At 37.1% G+C, this 12,489-nt stretch overlaps 1 pseudogene; it reads right to left on the reverse strand.

Moving 5' to 3' along the window:
* Positions 1–4,730: 4,730 nt before the first annotated feature.
* Positions 4,731–4,880, reverse strand: LOC116549856 (annotated as a pseudogene).
* Positions 4,881–12,489: the final 7,609 nt, after the last annotated feature.

Genomic DNA, 12,489 nt, shown 5'->3' on the forward strand with positions numbered 1-12,489 from the left:
GTTAAAGTACTGCTGCTGCTTTAATATACTTTCTGAAAGAAAAGAGCTTTGATTCAAAGCTTCCTAGGAATTTTATATACTGATGAAAGTACACACCTACTAATTTACAATTTTGAAGTAAACTGTAATCAGGAATGGATAAATACAGCCAAACAGAAATACAATGTAAGTAAAGTGTTGTGAAGAAAACAAGGTCTCAAAAAGTGGAGCAACTTCCCCCAAGTTTCCATAACATGTTTGCATGTGATAAAACCTGTTAAGAAGAGAACGCTTTGTTTCTGTCTTGTTATCCACACACAAATTAGGATACCAAAGTCTTTTACAGCACAGGACAGAAACCCTAGACCTGGCTACGAGTGTGGGAATGATCATGAATAGATTTATTTTGCTTTTTGTAGTAGAAGGCTTAATTATTGATCAACCAGAAACACCATAGCCTTATTTGTAATGCAGTCTTGACACATGTCCCCAGGACAGAGCAGTGTTGAGGCCACAATGCATATACATTCATGCAGATGCATAGGACACTATTTACTCTACCATGCCTTTTCTTGCTCCTAACTGCTTACCAAAACAATACAAGAGAGCAGAACAATAGATGTAGGAAACAGAATTGCAATCATGATACATCTGGGACTCAGTCCTTCAGCAAAAGCATCCTGTTGTTAACGTAAAAAGTAGTGCTCAGCACAGAGTGTAGCATATAGAGGTGCTTGATAAAAATTTGGTGATGGGTAGAGTTTTTGACAAATTGAAGGGCATTCTCATATATATTTGAAAAATATTGCTATACATTTTTCTCTCATAATTGTAGCAGCACATAATTGAAAGTCATCTGACTCACAGGATTGGGAGTGAAACTGGCAGGCCCTTGAACAGATCTTCACTGACTGACGTATGTGTGAATTAAACCTTCTCTTAATATAAACAGCATATCTTTATTCAGACAAAGGTGATGTGTAATGCAGCATAGGAGCCCATACGCTTCCTTCTCTTTTGATCCCCTCACTTCACCCTAGCTTCCCTTTCTCATTTCAATGTCTCAAAATATTCGTGTACACTTTATGCCCATACTTTCTTCAGTATCTATATATTGTTTAAAACCTTATAACTTTTCTGTCACTCCCACCATCCCCACTGATATAGTTAACATTTCTTAAAGGCGAAATTGAATCAACATTATGTGGGCCATGGCCTCTTGGTCTTTATGAAGCACTTAACATTGTGGATCATCCTTTTTTTCTGGAAACTCTATGCTCCCCCAAATCCCATTGTGCCAAACTCCATCTGAGTCTCCTTCACGTCCCTTTTCTGCCTTCCCGTAGATACCTCCAGATGCTGGTGTTTCCTGATTTTTCACTTTAGCGCTCTTCCTTTCGAATCACTTTGCGAAATGTTTGCTGATGACCAACTTTATCTTTAGCCAAGATTTTTGTTTGGGATTCCAGATCCATATGTTTAGCAGGCTGCTGGCATCATCACTGAGATATATCACAGGCATTTCCAACTCAACTTGTTCAAACTATCTCTCCTCCTTGCTCCCATAGCCCCTGTCTCCCACCCTGTCTTTTATTCGCGTTTTAGTTAATGATTCTGTTCTCCAGTTGGTTATCCAACAAAGAAATATGTAAATTACCTTGCTTCCCCTCTTTCCTTCACTCTCCCTAATGGTTCCACTCAATCAAATGGTTATTAATTTCTGCCAGTGCACCTTGTAAATTTAGCTCAGTTTTGTTTATTCACTTTCCTGGTGACCTACTTCACATCCTCTTTATTTCTGTTGTGGACTTTTGCTGTAGCTTCCCTCTGCCCTCTTCACCTTCAGTCTCTACGCTGTTGCCAGTTGCTAAAATTCATACCGGATCATGTTACTTTCCCCTTTAGAATTCTACAGGAGCTTCCCAGTATTGTTGTTCAAATAGCATTTGAGATCCTCTGTGATCTAGCCTCTGCTTAGCTCTGTAGTTTCACCTTCTAATGTGCTGTGTACACAATTCAGCTTCCAATCAAGGTAAAACATTTGTAGTTGATTTACTTTCCTTCTTTCCTTTTCCGTTTTTTTCCCCAGGTGATTTTTACTTAGCCTTATCCTTTTAAATAATATCTCTACACTGATGATTCTCAAAACTACACCTCTTGTCTCAGACTTCGAGTCATGTATTTATCTAGCAGATGTCTAATACACATCTCAAACTTACCATGTTCTAAAACACACTCCTAATCATCTGCAAAATGTCTGTTCTTGTAGTCTTCCTCTTATCAAGATAGAGCAACTCCCTATTTCTAGTTGGACAAGGCAAAACCTTGGAGTCATTTTTGATGTTTCTCTCTCTCATATCCATGTTAAAGTTAATAAGTAAATTCTGCCAATTCACTTCACAATATGTCTACAATCAAATTTACAAAAATGATTCAAGTCACTATTATCTTTTGTGGGTTTGTTATGGCCCCCTAGTTGGTCTTCCTGCATATGTTCTTGTTCTTTTTCAGTCTATTCTTATCAAAACAGTCACTGTGATCCTATTTTAATGTATGTTAAATCGTTTCACTCTTCTGCTCAGAACCCTCCAATGACTTCCCATTTCACTCTGTAAAAGGCAGAACCATTTTCAATTGCTTTTGTTTTTCCATAAAATGTTCATTTTTTTAGTCCCTGCATTAATTATAATCCTCCGCTTCTTTCTGGCTTCTAAATTTTTCAAAATCCAACTAATTTATCAATTAATGATACAATATTTTTGCTGTACATTGTTATATAAAACAGATCTTGTTATTCAAACTTCAAAGTGCTTTTCTGTAGCCAAACTGTACAACATGAGCAGTAAGGTAGTATACCTTACATTTCTTTTTGTCTCTTACATCTTGGCCAGTAGTATAAAATCCAGCAGTGTTTATTCAAGTTACTGCTTATATTAACATTACAAAATAAGTGGTGCTAAGCCACAGAATTTTAAATGTATATATTTCTTGGCAGAAGCATTAATTTTCGTGGTTCAGTAGTCCTAGACCTTGTTCATCTATGAAGAAGAAATAGCTTCATGTGCATGTTATTAACAATAACCAAAGGCTGAACTCAACCAAGGGTTAAACCTACCTCTTCTGTCAAATGATGTCAGAACCCCTGAAACTATTTCTAATTGTGACCATATGAATTACATATCTCCTTGAGATTAGATGGATACACTATTCCAATAGACCAGCTCTTGGAGAGTTTACTTTTGGTTCTTAACCTTATCGATATAATAGACTGCTGGAAGATTTGGTGAGAGCTGTGGCCCTTTTCCTCCCCAAATGCTTATACATATAGCCACCTAATATTTCTAAACTCAAGTTACCAAAATACTACCCATGGATTTTCTGGGATACCATAGATTCCAGGTTAAGGACCACAGAGCTCATGGACCAAAATACATTTTTCCTCTTACTAACATAAATAATTGCATGATTTTAGTTGAAGCATATGCTGTGTTTGTTTGTGTCTCAATTTTTGTCATTTACAAAAAGAGGAAAATCTCCCAGGGCCAGGTTTAGCACACAGAGGTTGGGCTGACTAAGTCCCTTGGGCACTATGCAAAGTGAAAGTATAATTTCATCTAAGAGGAGAGCTGAGTTAACAGCAAAGAAGTGTGGGGCTTTATACAGTAGCAACTAACCTTATTCAATGGTCATGGTAAATTGAAACCAGTTCACCTAGGTGCAGTGGAATATTGCTGAAAGATAGAATTAGTTTATGTGGATAAATGTTTTATTTGAAAGTAAATAACTTTAGATTTTGGAGCCAGCAGGTCCCTGCTCTACTTTGCTTAATCTGAAAAACAGCTCTTAGCATCAATCTTTCTTTATCCTGTGATTAATTAAGCAATCATCTCTTTTAAAGATTTATTTCTTTTTTTGTAAAAATGGATGGCATGTTTTTAATGAAATTGTAAAATTTAATCAATGCCCTCCAATTCCACCCCCACACAAAATAATACAACACTGTGTGCAGAGCAAAGATTTTTTGAATCAATCCAGGTTTTATTTTTTATATATCCATTTCTTCCCAACAGCAAAAACAAATAAAACAAAATAAGTTAAAAATGATTTTAAGGCAGCAAAAAGGAGCAACGTTTTAAAAACAGTTCTCCTAGATACTGTGGCATTCTAGAAGGCTCAGGGAATGACAGGATCCTAGGTAGGGCTGCCAGTGAGCTTTATAGCGCCCTCGCTAAAGGATGGTTTCTCATTTTCTTGTATAGCTTTGCCAAAAGCTAACCCACATGGCACATGCTCATTACACCAAACACATACCCAGGCTGGTTCCAAAGTGTCTAGATTGTTGTGTTGCCTGTGCCACTTATGAATCTTGTGAATGCAAATTCATTACATTATATTCACATCTCACCTTCATTTTCTTCCTCTTCCTCCATTGCTAAAACACCAGGGGTTCAGGCTAGGCCCTGCTGCTCACCAAACAGAAAGCCAATCACTAAGACAATGAATAGTGCCAAGGAAAAAGGCCTTAATTGGTTGCTGCAGCTGAGGAGATGACAGATCAGTCTCAAATCCATCTCCCTGACCAACTAAAATTAGTGGTTTATATAGCAGGGAAGAGATATAACCATGTGTAGGAAAATGGGAATTAGGGAGGGGTAAGGAAGAGGAGTTTGTCAACAGGAAGCAAGTGGTTAGTTAGGCAATCATGATAGATGAGGAGGTTTGATGTCTCATTGGTCAAATGCAGTGATCTGATATTTGATATCAGATATTTGATATTGCAGTGAGTTTCAGATATTTGATACTATCTGGGAGCCTTGATCATTGCTTTCCTGAGTAAGAAACTCAGATAAGAAAAATGTAGCTTCCTGCACTTGATCTTAGCCAAAAGGCTGAGAAGCAATCCTCAAGCTTTAAGACTAGGAGGATCAATTTCTGTGTTTATTCAAAGAAACCATAAACATTGGCTCTATAGGAAAGTTGGGTAAGTTTCACCATCTCTTCATTATCTCCAACTGTCATTTACAGAGCACCTAAGACAAACCAGGCACTAAACTATTTTGCTTTTCTTTTTTTCCCCCAGATTTATTGACATTATAATTATAAAATAAAAATTGCATCTATTCAAGGTATAGAACACAATATGATATCTATAATAAGCTGTCAAACTATTATCACAACCAAGCTAATTAACACATCCATCACCTCACATAGTTACCATCTTGTGTGTGTGTGTGGTGAGAACACTTAAGATCTACTCTCTTAGCAAATTTCAAGTATTCAATACAGTATTGTTAAATATAGTCACTATGCAGTATGTTAGATCCCAGAACTTAATCATTTTATAACTGAAAATTTGTACCCTTTGGCAAAATCTCTCCATCTTCCCCAAGCAACAATCATTTCACTCTCTTCTATGGGTCTAACCTTAGATTCCACATGTAAGTGAAATCATGCAATATTTGTCTTTCAGTATCTGGCTTATTTCACATACCATAACATCTTCCAGGTTCATTTCATCAATGTTTTTGAAAATGACGGGATTTTCTTTTTTTTTACATTAGAATTATATTCTATTGTGTATGTATATATAGTATATATTTCATATATAACTTTATACATACATCATGTAAAATTCATATTTTATGTAAAATACATATTTATTTTATGTTTTATATTTCTTTATTCATTTATTCATTGATGAACACCTAGGTTATTGTGAGTAATGCTGTAATAAGCATGGAAGTACATACATCTCTTGGATATACTGACTCCATTTCCTTTGGATATATACCCAGAATTGGGATTGCTTTGTATGGTGGTTCTATTTTTAATTATTTCAGGGACCTCCATAATGTTTTCCATAATGACTGTATCAATTTACATTGCCATCAGCCATGTACAGGGTTCACTTTTCTGCACAACTTCATCAAGACTTATCTCCTATCTTTTTAATAATAGCTATCGTAATAGGTACGAGGTGATGCATCTCATTGTGGTTTTGATTCGCATTTCCCTGATGATTGGTAATGTTGAACACCTTTTCATATCTTTGTTTGTCATTTTTAAGTCTTTTTTGGGAATGGGTCTATTCAAGTCCTTTGGCCTTTTTTATTCAGGCTGTTTTTAATTTTTTGTTATTGAATTATATGAGTTCCTTATATATTATGAATATTAACCCTTTATCAGATATATGGTTTACAAATATTTTTCTCCCATTCTATAGATTGCTTTTACACTTTGTTGACTGCTTCCTTTGCTGTGCAGAGCTTTTTAGATGCAGGTCCACTTATGTGTTTTTTTTTTTCAATTGTACCTTCATATCATATCCAAAACAACATTCTGAAGACAAACATCAAGGAGCTTTTTCTCTGTTGTTGTTTCCAGGAGTTTTGCAGTTTCAGTTCTTATATTTAAGTCTTGAATATATTTATTGGGTATGGTGTAAAATAAGGATCAAATTTTATTTTATTTTTTGCATCTGTATATACAGTTATCCCACACAATTTATTGAAGAGATGGCCTTTTCTTCAATATGTAGTATTGATACCCTTGATAAAGATTAGTCAACAGGATATATGTGGCATTTTTTGGGCTTTCTATTCTATTCCATTGGTCTATGTGTCTGTTTTTATGCCAATACCATACTGTTTTGATTACTATAGCTATGTAATACAGTTGGAAATTAGTAAGTGTAATACGTCTAGATTTGTTCTTCTTGCTCAACATTGCTTTGCTATTCAGGGTCTTTTTTTGTTCTACATGAATTTCAAGATTATTTTTTCTGTATATGTGAGAAGTGTCATTGGAATTTTAACAGGAATTTCTTTGACTTTATAGATCTCTTTGGTTAGTATAGACATTTTAACAATATTAATTCTTCCAATCAATGAACAAGGGATATCCTTTCATTGATTTGTGTCTTCTTCAATTTTTTCATCAGTATCTTAGAGTTTTAAGTATACAGATTTTTCACCTCCTTAAGTTTATTTCTACATGTTTTATTCTTTTCGATGCTACTGTAAGTGGAATTTTTTTGCAACAGTTTGTTGCTAGTGTATAGAAATGCAAATAATTTTTCTATGTTGTTTATATATTCTGCATTTTTGCTGAATTTGTTTATTAGTTCTAATAGGTTTTTGGTGGTATATTTAGGATTTTCTCTATATAAGAAAATATAATTTGTAAGTAGAGACTATTTAAATTTTTCCTTTCCAATGTGGATGCTTTTTATTTTTTGCCTAATTACTAAGGCTAGCACTTCCAGTACTATATTGAATGGAAGTCATGAGAGGGAACACCTTTGTCTTTTCAGTGATCCTTTTTTTTTGAAGACATTTATTATTATTTATTTATTTATTTATTTTTCCCCCCATTTATTTATTTTATTGCATTTTAGGTTTTGGGGTACATGTGAAGAACATGCAAAATTGTTGCATAGGTACACTCGTGGCAGTGTGATTTGCTGCCTTCCTCCCCATCACCTACACCTGGCAGTTCTCCCCTTGCTATCTCTCCCCAGCTCCCCACCCCCACCATCCCTCCCCTATTTCCCCCCAACTGACCCCAGTGTGTAGTGCTCCCCTCCCTGTGTTCATGTGTTCTCATTGTTCAACACCCGCCTATGAGTGAGAACATGCGGTGTTTGATCTTCTGCTCTTCTGTCAGTTTGCTGAGAATGATGGTTTCCAGGTTCATCCATGTCCCTACAAAGGACCCAAACTCATCGTTTTTGATGGCTGCATAATATTCCATGGTGTATATGTGCCACATTTTCCTTATCCAGTCTATCGTCGATGGGCATTTGGGTTGGTTCCAGGTCTTTGCTATTGTAAACAGTGCTGCAATGAACATTCGTGTGCACGTGTCCTTATAGTAGAACGATTTGTAATCCTTTGGATATATATCCAGTAATGGGATTGCTGGGTCAAATGGAATTTCTATTTCTAGGTCCTTGAGGAATCGCCACACTGTCTTCCACAATGGTTGAACTAATTTACACTCCCACCAACAGTGCAAAAGTGTTCCTATTTCTCCACATCCTCTCCAGCATCTGTTGTCTCCAGATTTTTTGATGATCGCCATTCTAACTGGTGTGAGATGGTATTTCAATGTAGTTTTGATTTGCATTTCTCTGATGACCAGTGATGATGTGCATTTTATCATGTGTTTGTTGGCCTCATGTATGTCTTCTTTTGTAAAGTGTCTGTTCATATCCTTTGCCCACTTTTGAATGGGCTTGTTAGTTTTTTTCTTGTAAATCTGTTTTAGTTCTTTGTAAATTCTGGATATCAGCCCTCTGTCAGATGGGTAAACTGCAAAAATTTTTTCCCATTCTGTTGGTTGCCGATTCACTCTAATGACTGTTTCTTTTGCTGTGCAGAAGCTGTGGAGTTTGATTAGGTCCCATTTGTCTATTTTGGCTTTTGTTGTCAATGCTTTTGGTGTTTTGGTCATGAAGTCCTTGCCTACACCTATGTCCTGAATGGTTTTGCCTAGATTTTCTTCTAGGGTTTTTATGGTGTTACGTCTTATGTTTAAGTCTTTAATCCATCTGGAGTTAATTTTAGTGTAAGGTGTCAGGAAGGGGTCCAGTTTCTGCTTTCTGCACATGGCTAGCCAGCTTTCCCAACACCATTTATTGAACAGGGAATCCTTTCCCCATTGCTTGTTTTTGTCTGGTTTGTCAAAGATCAGATGGTTGTATATATGTTGTGTTGCCTCTGAGACCTCTGTTCTGTTCCATTGGTCTATATCTCTGTTTTGGTACCAGTACCATGCTGTTTTGATTACTGTAGCCTTGTAGTATAGTTTGAAGTCCGGTAGTGTGATGCCTCCCGCTTTGTTATTTTTGCTTAGGATTGTTTTGGCTATGTGGGCTCTCTTTTGGTTCCATTTGAAGTTTAACGTGGTTTTTTCCAGTTCTGCGAAGAAGGTCATTGGTAGCTTGATGGGGATAGCATTGAATCTGTAAATTACTTTGGGCAGTATGGCCATTTTCACGATATTGATTCTTCCTAACCATGAACATGGAATGTTTCTCCATCTGTTTGTGTCCTCTCTTATTTCGTTGAGCAGTGGCTTGTAGTTCTCCTTGAAGAGGTCCTTTACGTTCCTTGTTAGTTGTATTCCTAGGTATTTTATTCTCTTTGTGGCAATTGTGAATGGAAGTTTGTTCTTGATTTGGCTCTCTTTAAGTCTGTTATTGGTGTATAGGAATGCATGTGATTTTTGCACATTGATTTTGTATCCTGAGACTTTGATGAAGTTGCTTATCAGTTTCAGGAGATTTTGAGCTGAGACGATGGGGTCTTCTAGATATACAATCATGTCGTCTGCAAATAGAGACAATTGGACTTCCTCCTTTCCTATTTGAATGCCCTTTATTTCTTTTTCTTGCCTGATTGCTCTGGCTAGAACTTCTAATGCTATATTGAATAGCAGTGGTGAGAGAGGGCATCCTTGTCTGGTGCCACATTTCAAGGGGAATGCTTCCAGTTTTTGCCCATTCAGTATGATATTGGCTGTCAGTTTGTCATAAATAGCTTTTATTATTTTGAGATACGTTCCATCAATACCTAGCTTATTGAGGGTTTTTAGCATAAAGGGCTGTTGAATTTAGTCAAAGGCCTTCTCTGCAGCAATTGAGATAATCATGTGGTTTTTGTCTTTGGTTCTGTTTATGTGGTGAATTACGTTTATAGACTTGCATATGTTGAACCAGCTTTGCATCCCCGGGATGAAGCCTACTTGATCATGGTGGATAAGCTTTTTGATGTGCTGTTGCAATCGGCTTGTCAGTATTTTATTGAAGATTTTTGCATCTATGTTCATCATGGATATTGGCCTGAAGTTTTCTTTTCTTGTTGAGTCTCTGCTGGGTTTTGGAATCAGGATGATGTTGGTCTCATAAAATGATTTGGGAAGAATTCCCTGTTTTTGTATCGTTTGGAATAGTTTCAGAAGGAATGGTACCAGCTCCTCTTTGTATGTCTGGTAGAATTCGGCTGTGAACCCGTCTGGACCTGGGCTTTTTTTGGGTGGTAAGCTCTTAATTGCTGCCTCAACTTCAGATCTTGTTATGGGTCTGTTCAGGGTTTCGGCTTCTTCCTGGTTTAGGCTTGGGAGGAGGCAAGTGTCCAGGAATTTATCCATTTCTTCCAGGTTTAGTAGTTTATGTACATAGAGTTGTTTGTAATAATCTCTGATGATGGTTTGAATTTCTGTGGAATCTGTGGTGATATCCCCTTTATCGTTTTTTATTGCATCAATTTGGTTATTCTCTCTTTTCTTTTTTATTAATCTGGCTAGTGGTCTATTTTGTTGATCTTTTCCAAAAACCAGCTCCTGGATTTATTGATTTTTTTGAAGGGTTTTTTGTGTCTCTATCTCCTTCAGTTCTGCTCTGATCTTAGCTATTTCTTGTCTTCTGCTAGACTTTGAGGTTTTTTGATCTTGCTCCTCTAGCTCTTTGAGTTTTGACAATAGGGTGTCAATTTTTGATCTCTCCTTGCTTCTCATGTGGGCACTTATTGCTATATATTTTCCTCTAGAGACTGCTTTAAATGTGTCCCAGAGATTCTGGTATGTTGTGTCTTCATTCTCGTTGGTTTTGAGGAACATCTTTATTTCTATCTTCATTTCACTGTTTATCCAGTCAACATTCAAGAGCAAGTTGTTCAGTTTCCATGAAGCTGTGCGGTTCTGGGTTAGTTTTTGAATTCTGAGTTCTAACTTGATTGCACTGTGGTCTGAGAGACTGTTACGATTTCCGTTCTTTTGCATTTGCTGAGGAGTGATTTACTTCCAATTATGTGGTCAATTTTAGAGTAGGTGTGATGTGGTGCTGAGAAGAATGTATATTCTGTGGATTTGGGGTGGAGAGTTTTGTAAATGTGTATTAGGTTTGCTTGGTCCAGGTCTGAGTTCAAGTCCTGGATATCCTTGTTAATTTTCTGTCTGGTTGATCTGTCTAATATTGACAATGGGGTGTTAAAGTCTCCCACTATTATTGTGTGGGAGTCTAAGTCTCTTTGTAAGTCATTAAGAACTTGCCTTATGTATCTGGGTGCTCCTGTATTGGGTGCATATATATTTAGGATCGTTAGCTCTTCTTGTTGCATTGATCCTTTTACCATTATGTAATGTCCTTCTTTGTCTCTTATGATCTTTGTCGCTTTAAAGTCTAATTTATCAGAGATGAGAATTGCAACTTCTGCTTTTTTTTGCTCTCCATTTGCTTGGTAAATCTTCCTCCATCCCTTTATTTTGAGCCTTTGTGTATCCTTGCATGTGAGATGGGTTTCCTGGATACAGCACACCGATGGGTTTTGGCTTTTTATCCAATTTGCCAGTCTGTGTCTTTTGATTGGGGCATTTAGTCCATTTACATTTAGGGTTAATATTGTTATGTGTGAATTTGATACTGCCATTTTGGTGCTGGCTGGGTGTTTTACCCTTTAGTTGAGCTGGTACTTGTTGTTCCTTTATATGTGTAGAGGCTCCTTCAGGAGATCTTGTAGAGCTGGCCTGGTGGTGACGAAATCTCTGAGTACTTGCATGTTCCCAAAGTATTTTATTTTTCCTTCACTTATGAAGCTTAATTTGGCTGGATAGGAGATTCTGGGTTAATGTTCTTTTCTTTAAGGATGTTGAATATTGGCCCCCACTCTCTTCTGGCTTGTAGGGTTTCTGCTGAGAGATCTGCTGTGAGTCTGATCGGCTTCCCTTTGTGGGTAACCCGACCTTTCTCTCTGGTTGCCCTTAGTATTTTCTCCTTCATTTCAACCCTGGTGAATCTGACGATTATGTGCCTTGGGGTTGCTCTTCTTGACGAATATCTTTGTGGTGTTCTCTGTATTTCCTGGACTTGAATGTTTGCCTGCCTCGCTAGGTTGGGGAAGTTTTCCTGGATAATATCCTGAAGAGTATTTTCCAGCTTGGATTCATTCTCTTTGTCACATTCAGGTACGCCTATCAAACGTAGATTAGGTCTTTTCACATCGTCCCACATTTCTTGGAGATTTTGTTCATTCTTTTTTACCCTTTTTTCTCCAGTCTTGCCTTCCCGTTTTATTTCATTGAGTTGATCTTTGACCTCTGATATCCTTTCTTCTGCTTGGTCAATTCAGCTGTTGATACTTGTGCATGCTTCGTGAAGTTCTCGTGTTGCGTTTTTCAGCTCCATCAATTCATTTATATTCCTTTCTATTTTGTCCATTCTCGTTAGCATTTCATCAAATCTTTTTTCAACGTTCTTAGTTTCTTTGCATTAGGTTAGAACATGTTCTTTAAGTTCACAGAAGTTTCTTACTACCCACCTTCTGAAGTCTGATTCTGTCATTTTATCACACTCGTTCTCCCTCCAACCTTGTTCCCTTGCTGGTGAGGAGTTGTGATCCCTTGTAGGAGGAGAGGTGTTCTGGTTTTGGGTGTTTTCACCCTTTTTGCACTGGTTTCTTCCCATCTTTAAGGATTTATCTACCTGTCGACTTTGTAGTTGCTGGCTTTCAG

The sequence above is a fragment of the Sapajus apella genome, unplaced genomic scaffold (assembly GCF_009761245.1).
Source record: "Sapajus apella isolate SASKATOON/1434 unplaced genomic scaffold, GSC_monkey_1.0 scaffold6, whole genome shotgun sequence".
NCBI classification, from domain to species: domain Eukaryota; kingdom Metazoa; phylum Chordata; class Mammalia; order Primates; family Cebidae; genus Sapajus; species Sapajus apella.